The 19,740-nt window shown below is 42.0% G+C and overlaps 1 protein-coding gene across 1 annotated transcript in view; it reads left to right on the top strand.

Moving 5' to 3' along the window:
- The window catches only part of LOC140211037 (voltage-dependent L-type calcium channel subunit alpha-1D-like), a 383,898-nt gene that overhangs the window by 18,669 nt on the left and 345,489 nt on the right, over positions 1 to 19,740 (top strand). The window lies entirely within an intron of this gene.

The following is a 19,740-nucleotide window of genomic DNA, read 5'->3' on the forward strand; positions in this document are numbered from 1 at the left end:
CAAACTATAGTTTTGGCAAGACGTTGAGAACATCTACTTTGTGTATGACATGAGTAATTTTTCCAACAATTGCTTACAGACAGATTATTTCACTTTTAATTGACTATATCACAATTCCAGTGGGTCAGAAGTTTACAAACAAAATCAAAAGAAATCAGTCAAGACCTCAGGAAAAAAAAAATTGTGGACCTCCACAAGTCTGGTTCATCCTTGGGAGCAATTTCCAAATGCCTGAAGGTACCATGTTCATCTGTACAAACAATAGTACACAAGTATAAACACGATGGGACTACGCAGCCGTCATACCGTTCAGGAAAGAGAAACATTCTGTCTCCTAGAGATGAACGTACTTTGGCGCGAAAAGTGCAAATCAATCCCAGAACAACAGCAAAGGACCTTGTGAAGATGCTGAAGGAAACAGGTAGGCAAGTATCTATATCCACTGTAAAACGAGTCCTATATGGACATAACCTGAAAGGCTGCTCAGCAAGGAAGAAGCCACTGCTCCAAAACCACCATAAAAAAGCCAAACTGCAGTTTGCAAGTGCACATGGGGACAAAGATCTTACTTTTTGGAGAAATGCCCTCTGGTCTGATGAAACAAAAATTGAACTGTTTGGCCATAATGACCATCGTTATGTTTGGAGGAAAAAGGGTGAGGCTTGCAAGCTGAAGAACACCATCCCAACTGTGAAGCATGGGGTGGCAGCATCATGTTGTGGGGGTGCTTTGCTGCAGGACGGACTGGTACACTTCACAAAATAGATGGCATCATGAGGAAGGAAAGTTATGTGGATATATTGAAACAACATCTCAAGAAGTTAAAGCTCATTCGCAAATGGGTCTTCCAAATGGACAATGACCCCAAGCATACCTCCAAAGTTGTGGCAAAATTGCTTAAGGACAACAAAGTCAAGGTATTGGAGTGGCCATCACAAAGCCCTGACCTCAATCCGATAGAACGTTTGTGGGCAGAACTGAAAACGCGTGTGCGAGCAAGGAGGCCTACAACCTAATTCAGTTACACCAGTTCTGTCTGGAGGAATGGAACAAAATTCCAGCAACTTATTGTGAGAAGCTTGTGAAAGGCAACCCAAAACGTTTGACCCAAGTTAAACAATTTAAAGGCAATGCTACCAAATACTAACAAAGTGTAAGTAAACTTCTGACCCACTGCGAATGTGATGAAAGAAATAAAAGCTGAAATAAATCATTCTCTCTACTATTATTCTGACATTTCACATTCTTAAAATAAGGCAGGGAATGTTTTCTAGGATTAAATGTCAGAAATTGTGAAAAACTGAGTTTAAGTGTATTTGGCTAAGGTGTATGTAAACTTCTGACTTCAACTGTAAATGACCTGGATGAAAATGTGAATGGGTGAGTTAGTAAATTTGCAGATGACATTAAGATTGGTGGTGGTGTGGATAGCGTGATGACTGACAAATGATACAGTGGGATATGGATTAGTTGCAGAAATAGGCAGAGAAATGGCAGATGGATTTAACTCAGCCAAATGTGAAGTGTTGCAGTTTAGTGGGTCAAATATAAAGAGATGGTATAGTGTTAAGGGCAAGACCCTTTACGGCATGAATGAGTAGGGGGATCTTGGGCTCCCTGAAAGTGGCTTTGTAGGTTGACAGCAACACACATAAAAGTTGCTGGTGAACACAGCAGGCCAGGCAGCGTCTCTGGGAAGAGGTACAGTGGACGTTTCGGGCTGAGACCCTTCGTCCTGACGAAATTCCAGCATCTGCAGATTTCCTCGTGTTTGTAGGTTGATATGGTGGTTAAGAGGCATATGGCATGCTTGCCTTTATTAGTTGAGGCACTGAGTTCAAAAGTAAGTAAGTTAGATTGCAGCTTTATGAAGTTCTTGTTAGGTTGCATCTGAAGTATTGCATACAGTTCCTCTCGCCCCATTATAGGAAGGATGTTGAGGCTTTGGAGAGTGTGCAGAAGAGGTTTACCAGGATGCTGCCTGGATCAGAGGGCAGATTGGGAGATTAGACAAACTTAGGTTGTTTTCTATGGAGCAGTGGAGTCTGAGGGGAGATCTGATAGAGGTTTATAAGATTATGAGAGGTATTGGTGAAGTAGATAAACAGCATTTTTTTTCCTGGTGTTGAAATGTCTAATAGCAGAGAGCATGCATTAAAGTCAATTTTAAAGGAGCTGTTAGAGGCAAGGTTTTTTTTAACGCAGGGTTGAGGGTGCCTGGAATGCGCTGCCTGCGCATGGTGGTAGAGGCAGATGCATTTAGGGTTTTTAAAAGGTGTCTAGATAGGCACATGAATGTGGCTAAAATGGAGGGCTATGAACATTGTGTAGCCATAAAGAATTACTTTCGTTGGCCGTTTGATTGCTAATTTATTTGGTTCAGCGCAACATTGTGAGCCAAATGCCTTGTTCCTGTGCTGTACTGTTCTATGTTCTACTACACCTGTATGGACACATACTTGTGCATATGACAGACTCAGTTTTGACTTTGACTTCCATGCAAATGTTGCAATGTGTGGAAAACTAAGGTAACCTGTAAATCAAATGCTGTCATAGCTTCTACTCTGCCACTGGAATCAGTGTTGACTCTAACGTCAGAACAAAGGCACATTGAAGAGAACAGTCAGCTGCATTTCAGATCAAGTGCCTTAACTTTAGGTCAGGACTAGCTGGCTGGTTTCCTGTACATTGGAGAAGCCAAGTGCAGTTTGGGTCATTGTTTTGTTGAGCTGCTGTACTCAGTCCTTAGTTCCTGTTGTATGGCACTTTAATTCTATTCCAATAGCACTATTATGGAATAGCTCTATTCCAACCCATCTGTCCGTAGCCTACTACAGTGAGGCCCATTGTAAACTTGAGGAATTACATCTTCTGCCTGGGAACTTTGCAACCTTCTGGAGTGAACATTGAATTTTCCAACTTAAGTTAAATTGCCCTCTCATTGTTTGTCATTATCATATTTATCTCCTTTTCTTAGCTTACTTCTTTAAAATGTCTCCCTTACTTTGTACTTGCATTTCTTATGCTGTGCTTTATGTAAACTAATGTCCATGTAGGATTTTACCTTGTGCCTTACTTCTGTCCCTCCATCACCACAGCTCCATTTTGAGAACTGTAATCCCTGCACTTTTTACCCAGTTTTGAGGAAGGATCATGACTGTAAACATTAATTGGTTTCTCTTTTCACAACTGACAACTTTCTGAACTGGCTGAGTTCTTACAGCATTTCTTCATTTCTTTCAGATTTTAGTATCAGCAGTTTTTTGTTTCCCAGGATAATCTGTCCATTATTTATGTATTTCTGTAATGTTTGTCTTGGCGATTACTCAACTGTCATTTAGGTTTCAATTGGGTGAAGAATTTTACACATTCTATAGTAGAAATGTATTCATAAACAGAGTTAGTTCATCTGGATGTGTACTGTTTTTTGTGGTAAATCACAGTTAATTTATCTCTATTTACCCTCATGCCACTTGCTCCTTCACATTATAGATACTCAGCTTTTCTGTGGAACTGATGTTATAACATGCATCACACTGCTAATTTCAATGGCAAAGGCCTAATACTGTATAATCAGTTGATAAGATTGCTCTTGGATGAAGTCACATTTGATTTGAGCATTACATTGAACCTTTCGTTAATCTGAGTTAAATCCAGCACAGAGTACAGAACATCCCCAGAGTACTGAACATGTAAAGAAAATAGTGAATCATAAAATAAAGACTCTTGGTCTTACACTTGTACTAAAGCTGATGGAAGTGACTGAGCTGGAACAGGAAAGAATAGGAAAGAAATAGCAAGTTTCACATACAGTGGTGCTAGAAAGTTTGTGAACCCTTCAGAATTTTCTCTGTTTCTGCATAAATATGACCTAAAATGTGATCAGATCTTCACGTAAGTCCTAAAACCAGATAAAGAGAATCCAATTGAATAAATAACACAAAAATGATTATACTTTTTCATTCATTTATTGAGAAAAAAATCCAATATTACATATATTTGTTGGAAAAACTATGTGAACCTTTGCTTTCAGTAAATGGAGTGACCCCCCCCCCCACCCCCCGTCCCCCGTACAGCAATAAATGTTTTTGGTAACTGTTGATCAGTCCAACACATCAGCTTGGAGGAATTTTAGGCCATATATATGCAGAAATAGGGAAAATTCTAAAGGATTTACAAACTTTCTCACACCACTGTAGTTCATGTGAAGATATAATTTGTCCCAAAACTTGAAACAAAAGTAGATGAAAGATGTTGGATGTATATGTCCACAGGAAAATTTCCTTACATAACAGGTTGTTGAATCATCAAACTGTTTGCTGATCATTTCTTGTTTGATGAATGGGAACACATGATGGGCTTTTGTGACTGTTACAAATACTTGAATTAACTTCTAGGATCCAGTAAGGTGGCTATTTTATAATTGTCTAAAACACTTTGAGAAGCTGTTTAAATATACAAATTGGTGATCTACAATCTATAGTATTTGCAGAACCGCAGTTGTAATTTTCAAGAGAAGTGGAACAGGTCGACTCTGCTTTCTCCAGATATTGAAGGGACCAGTAGTGCACAACCTCCCCCCCCCCAAAAAAAAGCTAAAATTTTCCTCAAGGAAAGAAAATTAAATGTTTTTGTAGAGCTATGAAGGCAGGAGTTAAGGGAGGATTTCAGAAGTTTATAACATATTAAAAAAAACAGGAAATCTTGGAAATGCTTGGCAGACCAGACTGTGACAGAAGAAGCAGTTATCCTTTCAGGTCAAAGACCCTTTGTCAGACCTGGAAAAGGAGATAAAAGAAGCTTGTTAAGTTGCAGGGAGGTTAGAGAGGATGAAAAATTTTTCTGATGGGGTAAAACTGAGATGACAGAAGGATAAACTGTAAACTATGTCATTAAGTGAATGGGATCAGTTAGATGTGAGAACATAGACAAGGAAACAGAAAAAAGAATGTAGGGGTTGTACAATGCAGAGCAGGAAGGCATATTCAGCAGGTCAAGATGGTCATGTTTACTGCACCCTCCACTAAGTGGGTTGGTTGGGTTTACTTGAAGTTTTTTAACTGCAACTTTACAGAGTTGCAAAGCTGTTTGATTTTTAGTGAGTGAAAGTTAACATCAAGACTTTAGATTCAGGAGTATGAGAAGCTGGGTAAGGTTGAGAATTTCTGCCAATTTGAATTTTTGTACTGGATTATTGTGAACTGCTGTGAAAGGATCTTTAGCTGTCCCTATTGTCATACTTTCTTACAAGTAATATTTGTGATGTTCCATACACAGTATAAAATGTAGTTAAGGAAAGAGCCTGCAGGAAACAGTAGATATATTTATAAATGAGGATGTTGTGTGACATAGGCTACGTCCACACTAGACTGGATAAATCCGTAAACGAAGCTTTTTCTCTTCGTTTTCACCCTCTGTCCACACTGAAACAGCATTTTCCTCCCCCAAAAATGGAGATTTTCAGAAACGCTCTCCAGAGTGAATAAATGAGAAAACGCCTAATATCCGGCGTGGTGTGTACTGGGTAACCGGCTATTTTTAAAACCGCTGTCATGACGTGTCAGAACAAATAGTGGTGGCAGCATTGGCATTTCTTTGTTTTCTTGAACGCAACCTCCAATACCACAACAATATCTGACAATAGATGTGTAACATCCACATAAGTACCTTAGGTGCTTGAAGTACAGAAGCTGGGTATCCAGTGATGAGCAGTATAAAATACATATGTGTATGTGTGGAGTGTGGTAGGGTTAGTGTGGAGTGGTGCTTTGAGAGGTGAACAGGGGGAAAAGAATTACATGTCGACTGTCAAGTGTGTATGGAAGGTGGGTGTAATCAGAAATTGGAACACTCATTGTTTATACCATTGGTTTCTAAACTACCCTAGTCTAATATGAAGTATTGTTCTTCTAAGGCAAAAGGCACATAGATTGGTGCTGGAGCAGGAAGGAGGGTTAAGATATTGTGAGCACGATACTCTGAAGGCTGTCCTGGATGAACACAGTGAATCTGTCTTTCTGGAAGCTTGATATCATACAGGACAAAGTAACTCCCTTCCCCAGTCAAACACCCTAAATTTCAATTCCCTGATGGCACACAGTGGCTGGAATGTGTACCATCTACAAAAGAAAGTAACTGTGGATGGGAAATAAGTGATGGCTTTGGTCAGTTAACAAAAATGAATATATTTTTAATAATTGTCTAAAGAAGTCACAATAACCTTTACTTTTTGAGTGATAAGCTTGCTGTTTGCCTCAGCATACATCAGCTCATCGTCCAGTCTAGAGTACATAAATATTATACCGATAACCATTTGCTTTACTTCCAGGGTTGAGAAACAAATCACATTGCTCAGTGACCTTTAAAGCAAATAGGCAAGACCCGAAAGCTTCAGAGTAGGCTCATTTTTCATTCCAATTGATACTGCCTGCACCTAAGTTGCCATCATAGCAGCAAAAATCATTTGTCAAATGACAGAGTATTAATTTCTTAAAATCTCTTGCTGGTGTCTATTAAAGACATCTTCTACAAGTTGAGGAGATAACCGTCACAAAACATTTTTTCTTGTTTGTTATCCATAACCCAAGCAGTCTTTAATCTGCAGTGTAATTTGAAAGGTGAGCTGCTGACAGACCCAAGGGATATCCATAAGTGATGTGGCTTCTGACATCACATTGCATCTACACCATAACTGAGTGACACAAGCATAACCCAGGATTGCTTTCTTGCCTTCACCGGTCCCTCAGGATGGAGGACCTTGTCCTTCCACTCCAATTTCATGGGTTCTGAACTGACTTATGAGACCAGTGTGAGAAATGCAGACACTTACACAGAAAGAGCAGACAGTGCCTGATAGGATTGTTAACTGGGTAACCTGTGAGGTGGTGTGCTCCTTCAACTGGATGCACGGGGCCTCCATATGCTTCTGATGCATGGGCTCTGGAGGCTGTGGATTGAAGATAGCTTGTCCTGGGGTTGGAGGGCTGTATATGTACATGGATGGGTGGTAGGGAGGGTGTTACTTTATCACTTGTTACTTTCTGTTTTGTTGTATTCTGTGTTTTCTGTCGAACATGCTGGGCTTGCTATGTTGGTGGAATGTGCAGCAACACTTGGGACTTCCCCCTGCACATCTGGCGGTCTGTTGGTTGTTAATGCAACTTGCACATTTCACTGTATGTTTTGACATACAGTGTATGTGATAAATAAATCTGAATCTGAATCTTATGGTTCTCAGTGCCATTATACATTCATGTCAGATTTGAGGAGTTCTGGGCCAAGGATTCTCAATTGCTGGTCTGTGGATGATGCATTTTTTTTTAGTAAAAACTTTGAAAAATTTTTGAGTCTTTTCCTCAATCCATTTGGTAATATCTGTTTTGTGACAAAACAAAGGGGATAATGTTCTGTCTCATTAGTCTTGTGTTGGCCATGCAAATGATATGGATTGCCAAACAGATCCTGCCATCTCATCCAGACTGCAATCCATTGTTCAAAGTAGACATGCATTTTTCTCTGGTGAATCTCTGAGGGTCACTATGACAGCTGTGTCAATTGGTCTCTGAAGCTTCCACACTCCCCAGCTAAAACTTCAGTTTTAATATCATCTGAGAAAGAGAACATTTAGAATAGAAACTTAGAGCTACACACATAAAATGGGAACTGTTTGGGAACTGGAATGATCGGACTGAAGATGGGGTAATTGGTATACAAGTTGATGCAGTGTGTAGTGAGACTGTGAGGAAGGACAGGCAGATGATGGGGCAAAGTTGCAGTCAGTGGGATGATTTGAAGTATGATATTGGGGGGGAAATGGAAAAGGGTGCTGAAATCGGGGCTGAACTTGTTATATTTAAATACACACAGTATACGGAATAAGGTAGATGATACTGTAGCGCAATTAGAGATTGGCAGTTATATCAATGAGTCGTGGCTGAAAGAAGATTGTAGTTAGTAGCTTAACATCCAAGGATACACATTGTATTGAGAGGACAGGCAGAAAGGGTAGTGTGACTCTGTTGGTAAAGAATGAAATCAAATCCTTGGAGGCGAAATAGGATTGGAAGAGTAAGAATCCGTGTAGGTAGAGGTAAGAAACTGCAAGAGTAAAAAGTAGCCAGGATGTGGGGTACGAATTATGATGGGAAATAAAAAATGCATTCAACTAGAGCTTTGTTACGATTGTCATGGGGGATTTCAATATGCAGTTTGATTGGGGAAAATCAGCTTGCTGCTGGATCCCAAGAGTGAATTTGTAGAATGCCTACAAGATGTTTTTTTTTTTGGAGCAGCATGTGGTTGAACCAATTAGGGAAAAGGCAATTCTGGATTGGTTGTTACGTAATGAACCAGATTTGATTAGGGTGCTAATTATAAAGGAACCTTAAGGAAGCAGTGATCATAGTATGATAGAATTCACCCGCCGTTTGAGAGGGAGAAGATAAAGTCAGATGTAATGTGGTAAACTAGATCAGCAAATTTGCGAATGACAGCAAGATTTTGGGTGTAGTGAATAGCAAGGAAGACTATCAAGGCTTGCGATGGGATCTGGACCAGCTGCAAAAATGGGCTGAAAAATGGCAGATGGAATTTAATGCAGACAAGTATGAGGTGTTACAATTTGGGAGGACCAATCAGGGTTGGTCTTACACAGTGAACCATAGGGCACTGAGAAGTGCAGTGGAATAGAGGGATATGGGAATACAAATCTATAACTCCTTGAAAGATGCAACATAGGTAGGTAGGGTCATATAGAAAGCTTTCAGCACTTTGGCCATAAATCGAAGTATTGAGTACAGGAGTTGGGATACTATGTTGAAATTTTGTAAGATATTGGTGAGGCTTAATTTGGAGTATTGTGTGCAGATTTGGTCACCTACGTACAGGAACCATGTAACTAAGATTGTACAAGTACAGAGAACATTTACAAGGATGTTGCTGGGACTAGAGGACCTGAGTTATAGGGAAAGGTTGAGTAGGATAGGACTTTATTCCCTAGAAAGTGGAAGATTGAGAGAAGATTTGATAGACGTATACAAAACTAAGAGGGATGTAGATAGGGTAAATGCAAGTAGGGTTTTTTCCATTGAGGTTGTGTGAGACTACAACTTGAGATTATGGATTGAAGATGAAAGGTTGAAATGTTTAAGGGGAACATGAGGGGGAATTTCTTCACCCAGAAGCTGGTGAGAGTGTGTAATGAGCTGACAGCGCGAGTGACAACATCGCAAGTGACAAACGACAACATTGTACCTGCCTCAACCACTTCTGCTGGAAGCTCGTTCCACACAGCTACCACTCTCTGAGTAAAGAAATTCCCCCTCATGTTACCCCTAAACTTTTGTCCTCTAACTCTCAACCCATGTCCTCTTGATTGAATCTTCCCCACTCTCACTGGAGAAAGTCTAACCGGTCAACTCCATCAATCCCCCTCATAATTTTAAATATCTCTATCAAGTCCCCCCTCAACCTTCTACGCTCCAAAGAATAAAGACCTAACTTGTTCAACCTGTCTCTGTAACTTAGGAGATGAAACCCAGGCAACATTTTAGTAAACCTCCTCTGTACTCTCTCAATTTTGTTGACATCTTTCCTATAATTCGGCGACCAGAACTGTACACAATACTCCCAAGTTTGGCCTTACCAATGCCTTATTCAAATTCAACATTACATCCCAACTCCTATACTCAATGCTCTGATTTATAAAGGCCAGCATACCAAAAGCTTTCTTCACCACCCTATCCACATGAGATTCCACCTTCAGGGAACTATGCACCATTATTCCTAGATCCCTCTGTGCTACGGCATTCTTTAATGCCCTACCATGTATGTCCTATTTTGATTAGTTCTACCAAAATGTAGCGCCTCACATTTTTCAGCATTAAACTCCATCTGCCATCTTTCAGCCCACTCTTCTAACTGTCCTAAATCTCTCTGCAAGTTTTGAAAACCTACCTCATCATCCACAACACCACCTATCTTAGTATCATCTGCATAGTTACTAATCCAATTTACCACTCCATCATCCAGATCATTAATATATATATGACAAACAACATTGGACCCAGTATAGATCCCTGAGGCACACCACTACACACTGTCCTCCAATCTGACACACAGTTATCCACCACCACTAATAGTTTGGCACAGTCTAGATGGGCTGTAGGGCCTGTTTCTGTGCTGTATTCTATGACTCTATGCATCAGTATTACAGTGAAGTAAGAGGAAATAGGGGTTTGAGAGAGGAGCTGACCAAGGTTGATCGGAAGGGTCACTAGCAAGGATGACCAGCAGAACAGCAATGGCTGGACTTTCTGGGAGCAATTCGAAAAGTGCACGACAGATACATGCCAAAGATTAAGAAATATTCTAATGAGAGGATGAGGCAACCATGGTTGACAGGGGAAGTCAAAGACAGCATAAAAGCAAAAGAGGGAGCATAAAATTTGTGAGAAGTTAGAGGACTGGGAAGCTTTTAAAAACTTAACAGAAGGCAACTAAAAAGCAATAAGAAGAGAAAAGATGAAATATGAAGGTGAACTCACCAATAATATAAAAGAGGATACCAAAAGTTTTTTCAGATATATAAAAGGTAAAAGAGAGATGAGAGTGGATATTAGACTGCTGGAGAATTATGCTGGAGAGGTAGTAATTTGGGACACAGAAATAGCAGACAAACTGAAGTATTTTGCATCAGTCAGGCGGCAGAAGTGAATGTAATTGCCATTACTCAGGAGAAGGTGCTTGGGGAGCTGAAAGGTTTGAAGGCAAGAGAAGTCACCTGGACCACATGGACTAAAGCCCAGGGTTCTGAAAGAGGTAGCTGACCATATTGTGGAGGCATTAATAGTGATCTTTCAAGAATCTATAGATTCTGGAATGGTTCCAGACAACTTGAAAATTGCAAATGTCACTCTACTCTTCAACAAGGGAGGGAGACAAAAGAAAGAAAACTATAGGCCAGTTAGCCTGATTTCAGTGGTTGGGAAGATGTTAGATTCCATTATTAAGACCATAATACATAGGAGCAGAATTAGGCCGTTAGGCCCATCGAGTCTGCTCCACCGTTTAGTCATGACTGATCCTTTTTTTCCCTCCTTCCCAACCACTTTTCCTGGCCTTCTCCATTTCACCTTTGATGCCATGTCCAATCAAGTACCTATCAATCTCTGCCTTCAGTTCATCCAATGACCTGGCCTCCACAGCTGCATGTGGTAACAAATTCCACAAATTCACCACCCTCTGCCCAAAGAAATTTGTCCGCATTTCTGTTTAAAATGGATGCCCCTCTGTCCTAAGGCTGTGCCCCCTTGGCCCCGAATCCCCCACCATGGGAAACATCCTTTCCACATCTACTCTATCTTGGCCTTCCAACATTCAAAAGGTTTCAGTGAGATCCCCACCATCCTTCTAAATTCCACCGAGCACAGGCCCAGAACCATCAAACATTCCTTGTATGATAACCCTTTCATTCCCGGAATCATCCTTGTGAACTGTCTCTGAACCCTCTCCAATGTCAGCACATCATTTCTTACATGAAGAGCCCAAAACTGTTCACAATATTCAAGGTGAGGTCTCACCAGTGCCTTATAAAGCCTCCGCATCACTTCCCTGCTCTTGTATTCAAGATCTCTTGAAATGAATGCTAACATTGCATTTGCTTTCCTCACCACCAACTCTACCTGCAAGTTAACCTGTAGGGTGTTCTGCACATGGACTCCAAGTCCCTTTGCATCTCAGATTTTTTGGATTTTCTCCCCATTTAGAAAATACTCCACACATTTATTTTTTACTATCAAATTGCATGACCATGCATTTTTCAACATTGTATTTTGTTTGCCACTCTCTTGCCCATTCTGTGAATCTAAGTCTTTCTGCAGCCTACCTGTTTCCTCAACTCTACTTGCCCATCCACCAATCTTCATATCATTTACAGACTTGGCAACAAAGCCATCTATTCCATCATTTAAATCATTCATATTCAGCACAAAAAGAAGCGGTCCCAACACTGAACCCTGCCAACCAGAAAAGGATCCTTTTATTCCCATTCGCTGCCTCCTACCAATCAGCCAATGCTCTAACCATGTTAGTAACTTTCCTGTAATACCATGGGCACTTAACTTGGTAAGCAGCCTCTTGTGTGGCACCTTGTCAAAAGGCCTTCTGAAAGTCCAAATATACAACATCCATTGTATCCCCTTTATCTATCCTACTTGTAATCTTCTTAAAGAATCCCAATGGGTTTGTTACGCAAAATATACCCTGAAGGAAACCATGCTGACTTTGCCCGATCTTATCCTGTGTCACTAAGTACTCCATAACCTCATCCTTAACAATTGACTCTAACACCTTCCCAACCACTGAGGTCAGGCTAACTGGTCTATATTTTCCTTCCTGCTGTCTTCCTCCTTTCTTAAAGAGTGGAGTGACATTTGCAATTTTCCAGTCCTCTGGCACCATGCCAGAGTCCAATGAGTTTTGAAAGATCATTGCTAATGCCTCCACTATCTCTAATAATAGATCTTTCAGAACCCTAGGGTGTAGTTCATCTGGTCCAGGTGACTTATGTACCCTTAGGTCTTTCAGCTTTTTGAGCACCTTCTCCCTTGTAATAGAAGCTGCACTCACTTCTCCTCCCTCACACCCTTCAACATCTGGCACACTGCTAGTGTCTTTCACAGTGAAGATTGATACAAAATACACATTTATTCATCTGCCGTCCCTTTGTCCCCTGTAATTATTTTTCCGGCCTAATTTTCTAGTGGTCCTATGTCCACTCTCATCTCTCTTTTATTATTTTACATATTTGAAAAAGTTTTTACTGTCCACTTTGATATTGTTTGCTAGCTTGCTTTCATATTTCATCTTTTCCCTTCCGATGATTTTTTTAGTTGCTCTCTGTAGGTTTTTAAAAACTTCCCAATCCTCTATCCTCCAGCTAATTTTTGCTTTGTTGTATGCCCTCTTTTGGTGTTACATTAGCTCTGACTTCCCTTGTCTGGTACAGTTGTACTATTTTGCCATTTGAGTATTACTTTGTTTTTGGAATACATCTGTCCTGCACCTTCCTTATTTCCCCCAGAAGCTCACATCATTGCTGCACTGCTCTCATCCCTGTCAACAGCTCCTTCCAGTTTACTTTGGCCAACTCCTGGCTCATACCACTCTAATTTCCTTTACTCCACTGAAGTACTGCTACATTCAACTTTACTTTCTCCTTATCAAATTTCAAATTGAACTCAATCATCTTGTGATCCTGGCTTCAAAGGGCTCTTTTACCTTCAGTTCCCTAATCATCCCTGGTTCATTACATAACACCCAGTCCAGTATAGCTGATCCCCTAGTAGGATCAGTGACAAACTGCTCCAAAGAGCCACCTTGTAGGCATTCAACAAACTCACTTTCTTTAGATCCGTTACCAACCTGATTTTCCCAATCAACCTGCATGTTTGAATCTCCCATGACTATCAAAACATTGCCCTTTTGACATGCCTTTCTAGTTCCTGTGGTCCACATCTCAGCTACTGTTGGGAGACTTGTATATAACTGCCATCAGGGTCCTTTTACCCCTGCAGTTTCTTAACTCAACCCACAAGGATTCAACATCTTCCGATCCTATGTCACATCTTTCTACTGATTTGATGCCATTCTTTGCCAGCAGAGTCACGCCACCTCCTCTGTCTACGTTCTTATCCCTCCGATACAATCTGTAACCTTGGACATTCAGCTCCCAATTACAACCATCCTTTAGCCATGACTCAGTGATGGTCACAACATCATACCTGGAAGTCTGTAATAGTGAAACAAGATCATCCACCTTATTTCTCATACTCTGTGCATTGAAATATAACACTTTGAGTGCTATATTTTCTATCCTTTTTGATTTTGCATCCTTAATGCAATGATATTCACCTGCTGGCTGCAATTTTGTCCTATCATCTGCTTGCCCTTCCTGACAGTCTGACGCCCTTCCTGACAGTCTGACTGCACGCTACCTTTGCTTTCTTACCATTGTCCTATCCTGACTCCTTTCATTCTGGTTCCCACCCCATGCCAAATTACTTTAAACCTTCTCCAACAACTCTAATAAACACGCCCATGAGAATATTGGTCCCCCTCGGTTCAGGTGCAACCCGTCCCGTTAGTACAGGTCATACCTCCCCAGAAGAGATCCTAATGATCCAAGAATCTGAAGCCCTGCCTCCTGCACCAGCTTCTCAGCCACACATTTATTTGCCAAATTATCCAGTTTCTACCCTCCCTCACTAATACAAGGCACAGGTCAGTCAGTCAGTCAGTCAGTGGGTGCCGTCCCAAATCCGGGGTTGGTGGCTATGCACCTCCATCTTCTTCAATCTTGCGACAGCACCAAGTACAGCCTCTCCTCCAGTTTTTTCTCGCTGGCCTCCTTGGCACCACCTGCTGCCACCCCTGCCGAACTTGAGCCCGAGGCCGTGTCGGCCTCCAGCTGCGGTCGCTTCTTCTAGCTTGGCCCTTCCTTAGGCGGAGGCCTTGGGCAGGTCCAGGCACACGATGCAGCGTCCAAGTTCATCATGTCTCTTCTAACTAGGTGCATAGCATACGATTCTTAGATACATGGTGAGGCTTTAATCTCTTCCACGAAAGACGGCCGTTGGTTCACAAGGAGCTCATCCGCCCTTTGTCAGGTCTTGTTTTTTTTAGTCCTGCTGGGTGTCCTCACGCCCTCCTCACCGGACTAAGTCCAGTCGGGGAGCTGGCCCGAGTCGCCGACCACTAGACCACGGCACAGATAGCAATCCAGAAAGTACTAACTTGGAGATCTGAGGTGTCCCTGACCCTGGCATCTGGGAGGCAACATACTATCCAGCTGTCCCATTCATGTCCACAGAACTTCCTGTCTGTTGTTCCTTTGACTATTGAGTCCCCTATCACTACCTCTTCCCTCTTCTCCCTCTTTACCTTCTGCACCACAGAACCGTGCTCAGTGCCAGTAAGCTGGTCTCCATGGCATTCCCCTGGGAGGGCATCCCCCATAACTGTATACTTATTTTTGAGGGGAATGGCCACAGGGCTGCTCTGCACTAACTGCCTATTCATATTTCCATTTCACCTGACAGTCATCCAGCTACTCGCCTCCTGCAACTTCGGGGTAACTACTTCCCTGTAACTCTGATTATTTCCTCTCTCTTTCATGTAAGCCAAAGGTCGTCCAGCTGCTGCTCCAGATCCCTAACGCAGTGTTAAAGAGCTGCAGCTGGATGCACTTCACACAGATGTAGTTCCCTGGGAGACTCTGGGTTTCCCAGGACTCCAACATCTGGCATGAAGAACACACAACAGCTATTTACTACACTAGGTATGGTTAGTGAAAATGAAAAGGGAACCGTAACAGAAGCTTACTCATAGTTCATGCTTTTCAAGTGGAATCCTTCTTCCAGCCAAAACCTGACACTCCTACTCTCACCACCAGCCTACTTCCAACAACGGCTGCCCCACTTGTCCCTTCTGTACTTTTATTTAATTTGCTGTGCTCTGCTCCCGCCACTGATTGGGCCTCCGGAATGTATGAACGCCTGCGAAGCTCTCCTTTTAAACAAGTATTGCTGACCTATGAGAAACCTCATCGGTTTGCTCTGCTCCTGCCGCTGATGGGGCCTTCAGAACAATGAGGTTTCAGGGTATCTTGAAGCACATGATATAATCAGCTATGGTCAGCATGTTTTCCTTAAGGGGAAATCTTGCCTTACGGATCTGCTGGAATTCTTTGATGAAACAACTGTCACGGTCCCAACCGTTAATTCCCCATTTTCTTCTAATTCCCTTTGATTGTGCCATGGTTCCAACCATTAATTCCCCATTTTCTCCTAATTTCCTTTGATGGTGGCACACCTAGTTTTCATCAAGACCTGCAGTTTAAGAACCCTGGCTTTGCACCCACTAGTTGCCAGATCGTTGGTTTTGCCAGTGTGGTAATTAACGTTTCCCGGCCGCTTAGGAGTGTGTGTACTAAGTTTTGCTTCAGTACCGAGATTTACCTGTGAAACTCAGTCTCTCTGTGCTAAGAAAAGTTTTGTCTGCTGTTTTCCCTTCGACACTCCATGTCAAGATAAGTTCTGCCTGCCTCCTGCTTTCCTGCACTTCCTCCTGTTTGCCGTTCAACACTTACGCCCGTGTCTGCATCCTAACGCAATCTCCGTGCCTGGGTTCACCTCGTCCGTTGCAACAATAACAGCAGGATAAACAGAGGAGACTCAGTGGATGTTGTTTACTTGGATTTTCAGAAGGCCTTTGACAAGGTGCTGCACATGGGGTTGCTAACCAAGATAAGAGACCATGGTATTACATTGATGGAAGATTACCTGACTGATATGAGGCAAAGAGTGGGAATAAAGGGGAGCTCTTCTGGTTGGCCGCCAGTGACTAGTACTGTGTTATAGGGGATGGTGTTGGGATTGTTTCTTTTCATGTCATATATCAGCATTTTGGATGATGGAATTGAGGGCCATTTTTGTGTGCGATATGAAGATAGGTGGACAGGCAGGTAGTGTTGAAGAAGCAGGGAGTCTGCATAAGAACTTGGATAGATTAGGAGAATGGATAAAGAAATGGCAGATGGAATATGGTTTTGGGAAATGTATAGTCATGCAGTTGGGTAGAAGGAAGAAAGGCATAGCCTATTTTCTAAACAGGGAGAAATTTCAGGAATCAAAGGTGCAAAAGGGCTTGGAAGTCCTCCTACAGGATTCTGTAAAGGTTAATGCGAAAGTTGGGTCATAAGGATTTCAAATGCAGTGTTAACATTCATTTCGAGAGGACGAGAATATAAAAGCAAGGATGTAATGATGAAGCATTATATGCAATTGGTCAGACCCCATTTGGGGTATGTGAGCAGTTTTGGCTCCTTTATCTTAGATAAGGCTTGCCTTAGATGCTGTCTTTGGAGAGGATCCGAGGAGGTTCACAAGAATTATTTCAAGAATGAAAGGGTTAACATATGAGGAGCATTTGATGGCTCTGGGCCTGTACTCATTGGAGTTTAGAAAAATAATGAGATCTCATTGAAACCTGTTGAATATTCAAAGGCCTAGATAGAGTGGGCATAGAGAGAATGTTTCCTACAGTGCGGGAATCTACAACCAGAGAGCACAGCCTCAGAACAGAAGGACAGCCCTTTAAAGTAGAGATTTACTCAAGGTGTTGTATCTCAATGCACAGAGTCTAAGAAATATGGTGGATGATCTTGTTGCACTAATACACATTGCCAGGCATGATGTTGTGGCCATCACTGAATCGTGGCTGAAGGATGGTTGTAATTGGGAGCTGAATGTCCAAGGTTGCACGTTGTATTGGAGGGATAGGAAGGTAGGCAGAGGGGGAGGCGTGGGTCAACTGGTAAAAGAATGGCATCAAATCAGTAGAAAGATGTGACATAGGATCGGAAGACGTTGAATCCTTGTGGGTTGAGTTAAGAAACTGCAAGGGTAAAAGGACCCTGATGGCAATTATATACAGGCTCCCAATAGTGGCTGGGAGGTGGACCACAGATTACAACAGGAAATAGAAAGGGCGTGTCAAAAGGGCAATGTTATGATAATCATGGGAAATTTTAACATGCAGGTTGATTGGGAAAATCTGGTTGGTAATGGATCTCAAGAAAGTGTGTTTGCTGAATGCCTATATAGGCATTTGTTAGTCTCATGAAACCATGGATTTACGCCTTGGAAAGTTTCCAGGGTGCAGGCCTGGGCACGGTTGTATGGAAGACCAGCAGTTGCCCATGCTGCAAGTCTCCCCTCTCCATGCCACCAATGTTGTTCAAGGGAAGGGCATTAGGACCCATACAGCTTGGCACCGGTGTCATCGCAGAGCAATGTGTGGTTAAGTGCCTTGCTTAAGGACACACACGCTACCTCAGCCAAGGCTCGAACTAGTGACCTCCAAATTACTAGACCAATGCCTTAACCACCTGGCCATGCGCAAACACGCGCTGAATGCCTAAGAGATGGCTTTTTAGAGCAGTTTATCGTTGAGCCTACTAGGGGATCAGCTATACTGGATTGGGTGTTATGTAATGAACCGAAGGTGATTAGGGAGCTTAAGGTAAAAGACCCTTTGGAACCAGTGATCACAATATAATTGAGTTCAACTTGAAATTTCACAGGGAGAAAGTCTGACATAGCAGTATTTCAGTGGAGTAAGGGAAATTACAGTGGTATGAGAGAGGAGTTGGCCAAAGTAAATTGGAATGGGTTGCTGGCAGGGATGTCAGCAGAGAAGCAATGGTGTGCATTTCTGGAAAAAATGAGGAAGGTGCAGGACACATGTATTCTGAAAGTGAAGAAATACTCAAATGGCAAAATAGTACAAAGGTGGCTGTCAAGGGAAGTCAACGCTAATGTAAAGACAAAAGAGAGGGTATACAACAAAGCAAAAATTAGTGGGAAGGTAGAGGATTGGGAAGTTTTTAAAAACCTACAGAGAGCAACTAAAAGAATCTTTAGAAGGGAAAAGATGAAATATGAAAGCAAGCTAGCAAATAATATCAAAGTGGATAGCAAAAGCTTTTTCAAGTATGTAAAAATAAAAGAAAGATGAGAGTGGATATTGGACCACTAGAAAATGAGATAGGAGAAATAATAAGGGGGACAAGGTGAACTAATTGAGTAGTTTGCATCAATCTTCACTGTGGAAGACACTAGCAGTGTACCAGATGTTGTAGTGTGTGAAGGAAGAGAAGTGAGTGCAGTTACTATTACAAGGGAGAAGGTGCTCAAAAAGTTGATGAAAGGCCCAAAAGTACAAAAGACACCTGGACCAGATGAACTGCACCCTAGGGTTCTGAAAGAGGTAGCGTTAGAGATTGTGGCGGCATTAGAAATGATCTTTCAAAAATCATTGGACTCTGGCATGGAGCCGGACGACTAGAAAATTGCAAATGTCACTCCACTCTTTAAGAAAGGAGGAAGGGAGCAGAAAGGAAATTATAGACCAGTTAGCTGACCTCAGTGGTTGGGAAGGTGTTAGAGTCAATTGTTAAGGACGAGGTGATGCATACTTGGTGACACAGGACAGATAGTACAAAGTCAGCAAGGTTTCCTTCAGGGAAAATCCTGCCTGACGAACCTGTTAGAATTCTTTGAGGTGATTACTAGTAGGATAGATAAAGGGATGCAATGGATGTTGTATATTTGGACTTTCAGAAGGCCTTTGACGAGGTGCGACACATAAAGCTGCTTAGCATGTTAAGGGCCCAGGGTATAACGGGAAAGTTACTAACATGGTTAGAGAATTGGCTGATTAGTAGGAGGCAGTGAATAGGAATAAAAAGATCCTTGTCTGGTTGGCTGCCAGTGACTTGTGGTGTACCGCAGGGGTTGGTGTTGGGACCAGTTCTTTTTATGCTGTATATAAATGATTTAGATGTGAAATAGATGGCTTTGTTGCCAAGTTTACAGATGATACGAAGATTGGTGGAGGGGCAGGTACTGTTGAGGAAGCAGGTAGGATGCAGAAGTACTTAGACAGATAAGGAGAATGGACGAGAAAGGGGCCAGTGAAATACAATGTTGGGAAATGCATGGCCATGCATTTTGGGAGTAGAAATAAATGTGTAGACAATTTTCTAAACAGGGAGAGAATCCAAAACTCTGAGGTGCATAGGGACTTGGAGTCCTTGTGCAGAACACCCTCAAGGTTAACTTACAGGTAGAGTCGGCGGTGAAGGCAAATGCAATGTTGGCATTCATTTCAAGAGGCCTT

Source organism: Mobula birostris, chromosome 16 (genome assembly GCF_030028105.1).
Source record: "Mobula birostris isolate sMobBir1 chromosome 16, sMobBir1.hap1, whole genome shotgun sequence".
Classification (NCBI taxonomy): domain Eukaryota; kingdom Metazoa; phylum Chordata; class Chondrichthyes; order Myliobatiformes; family Myliobatidae; genus Mobula; species Mobula birostris.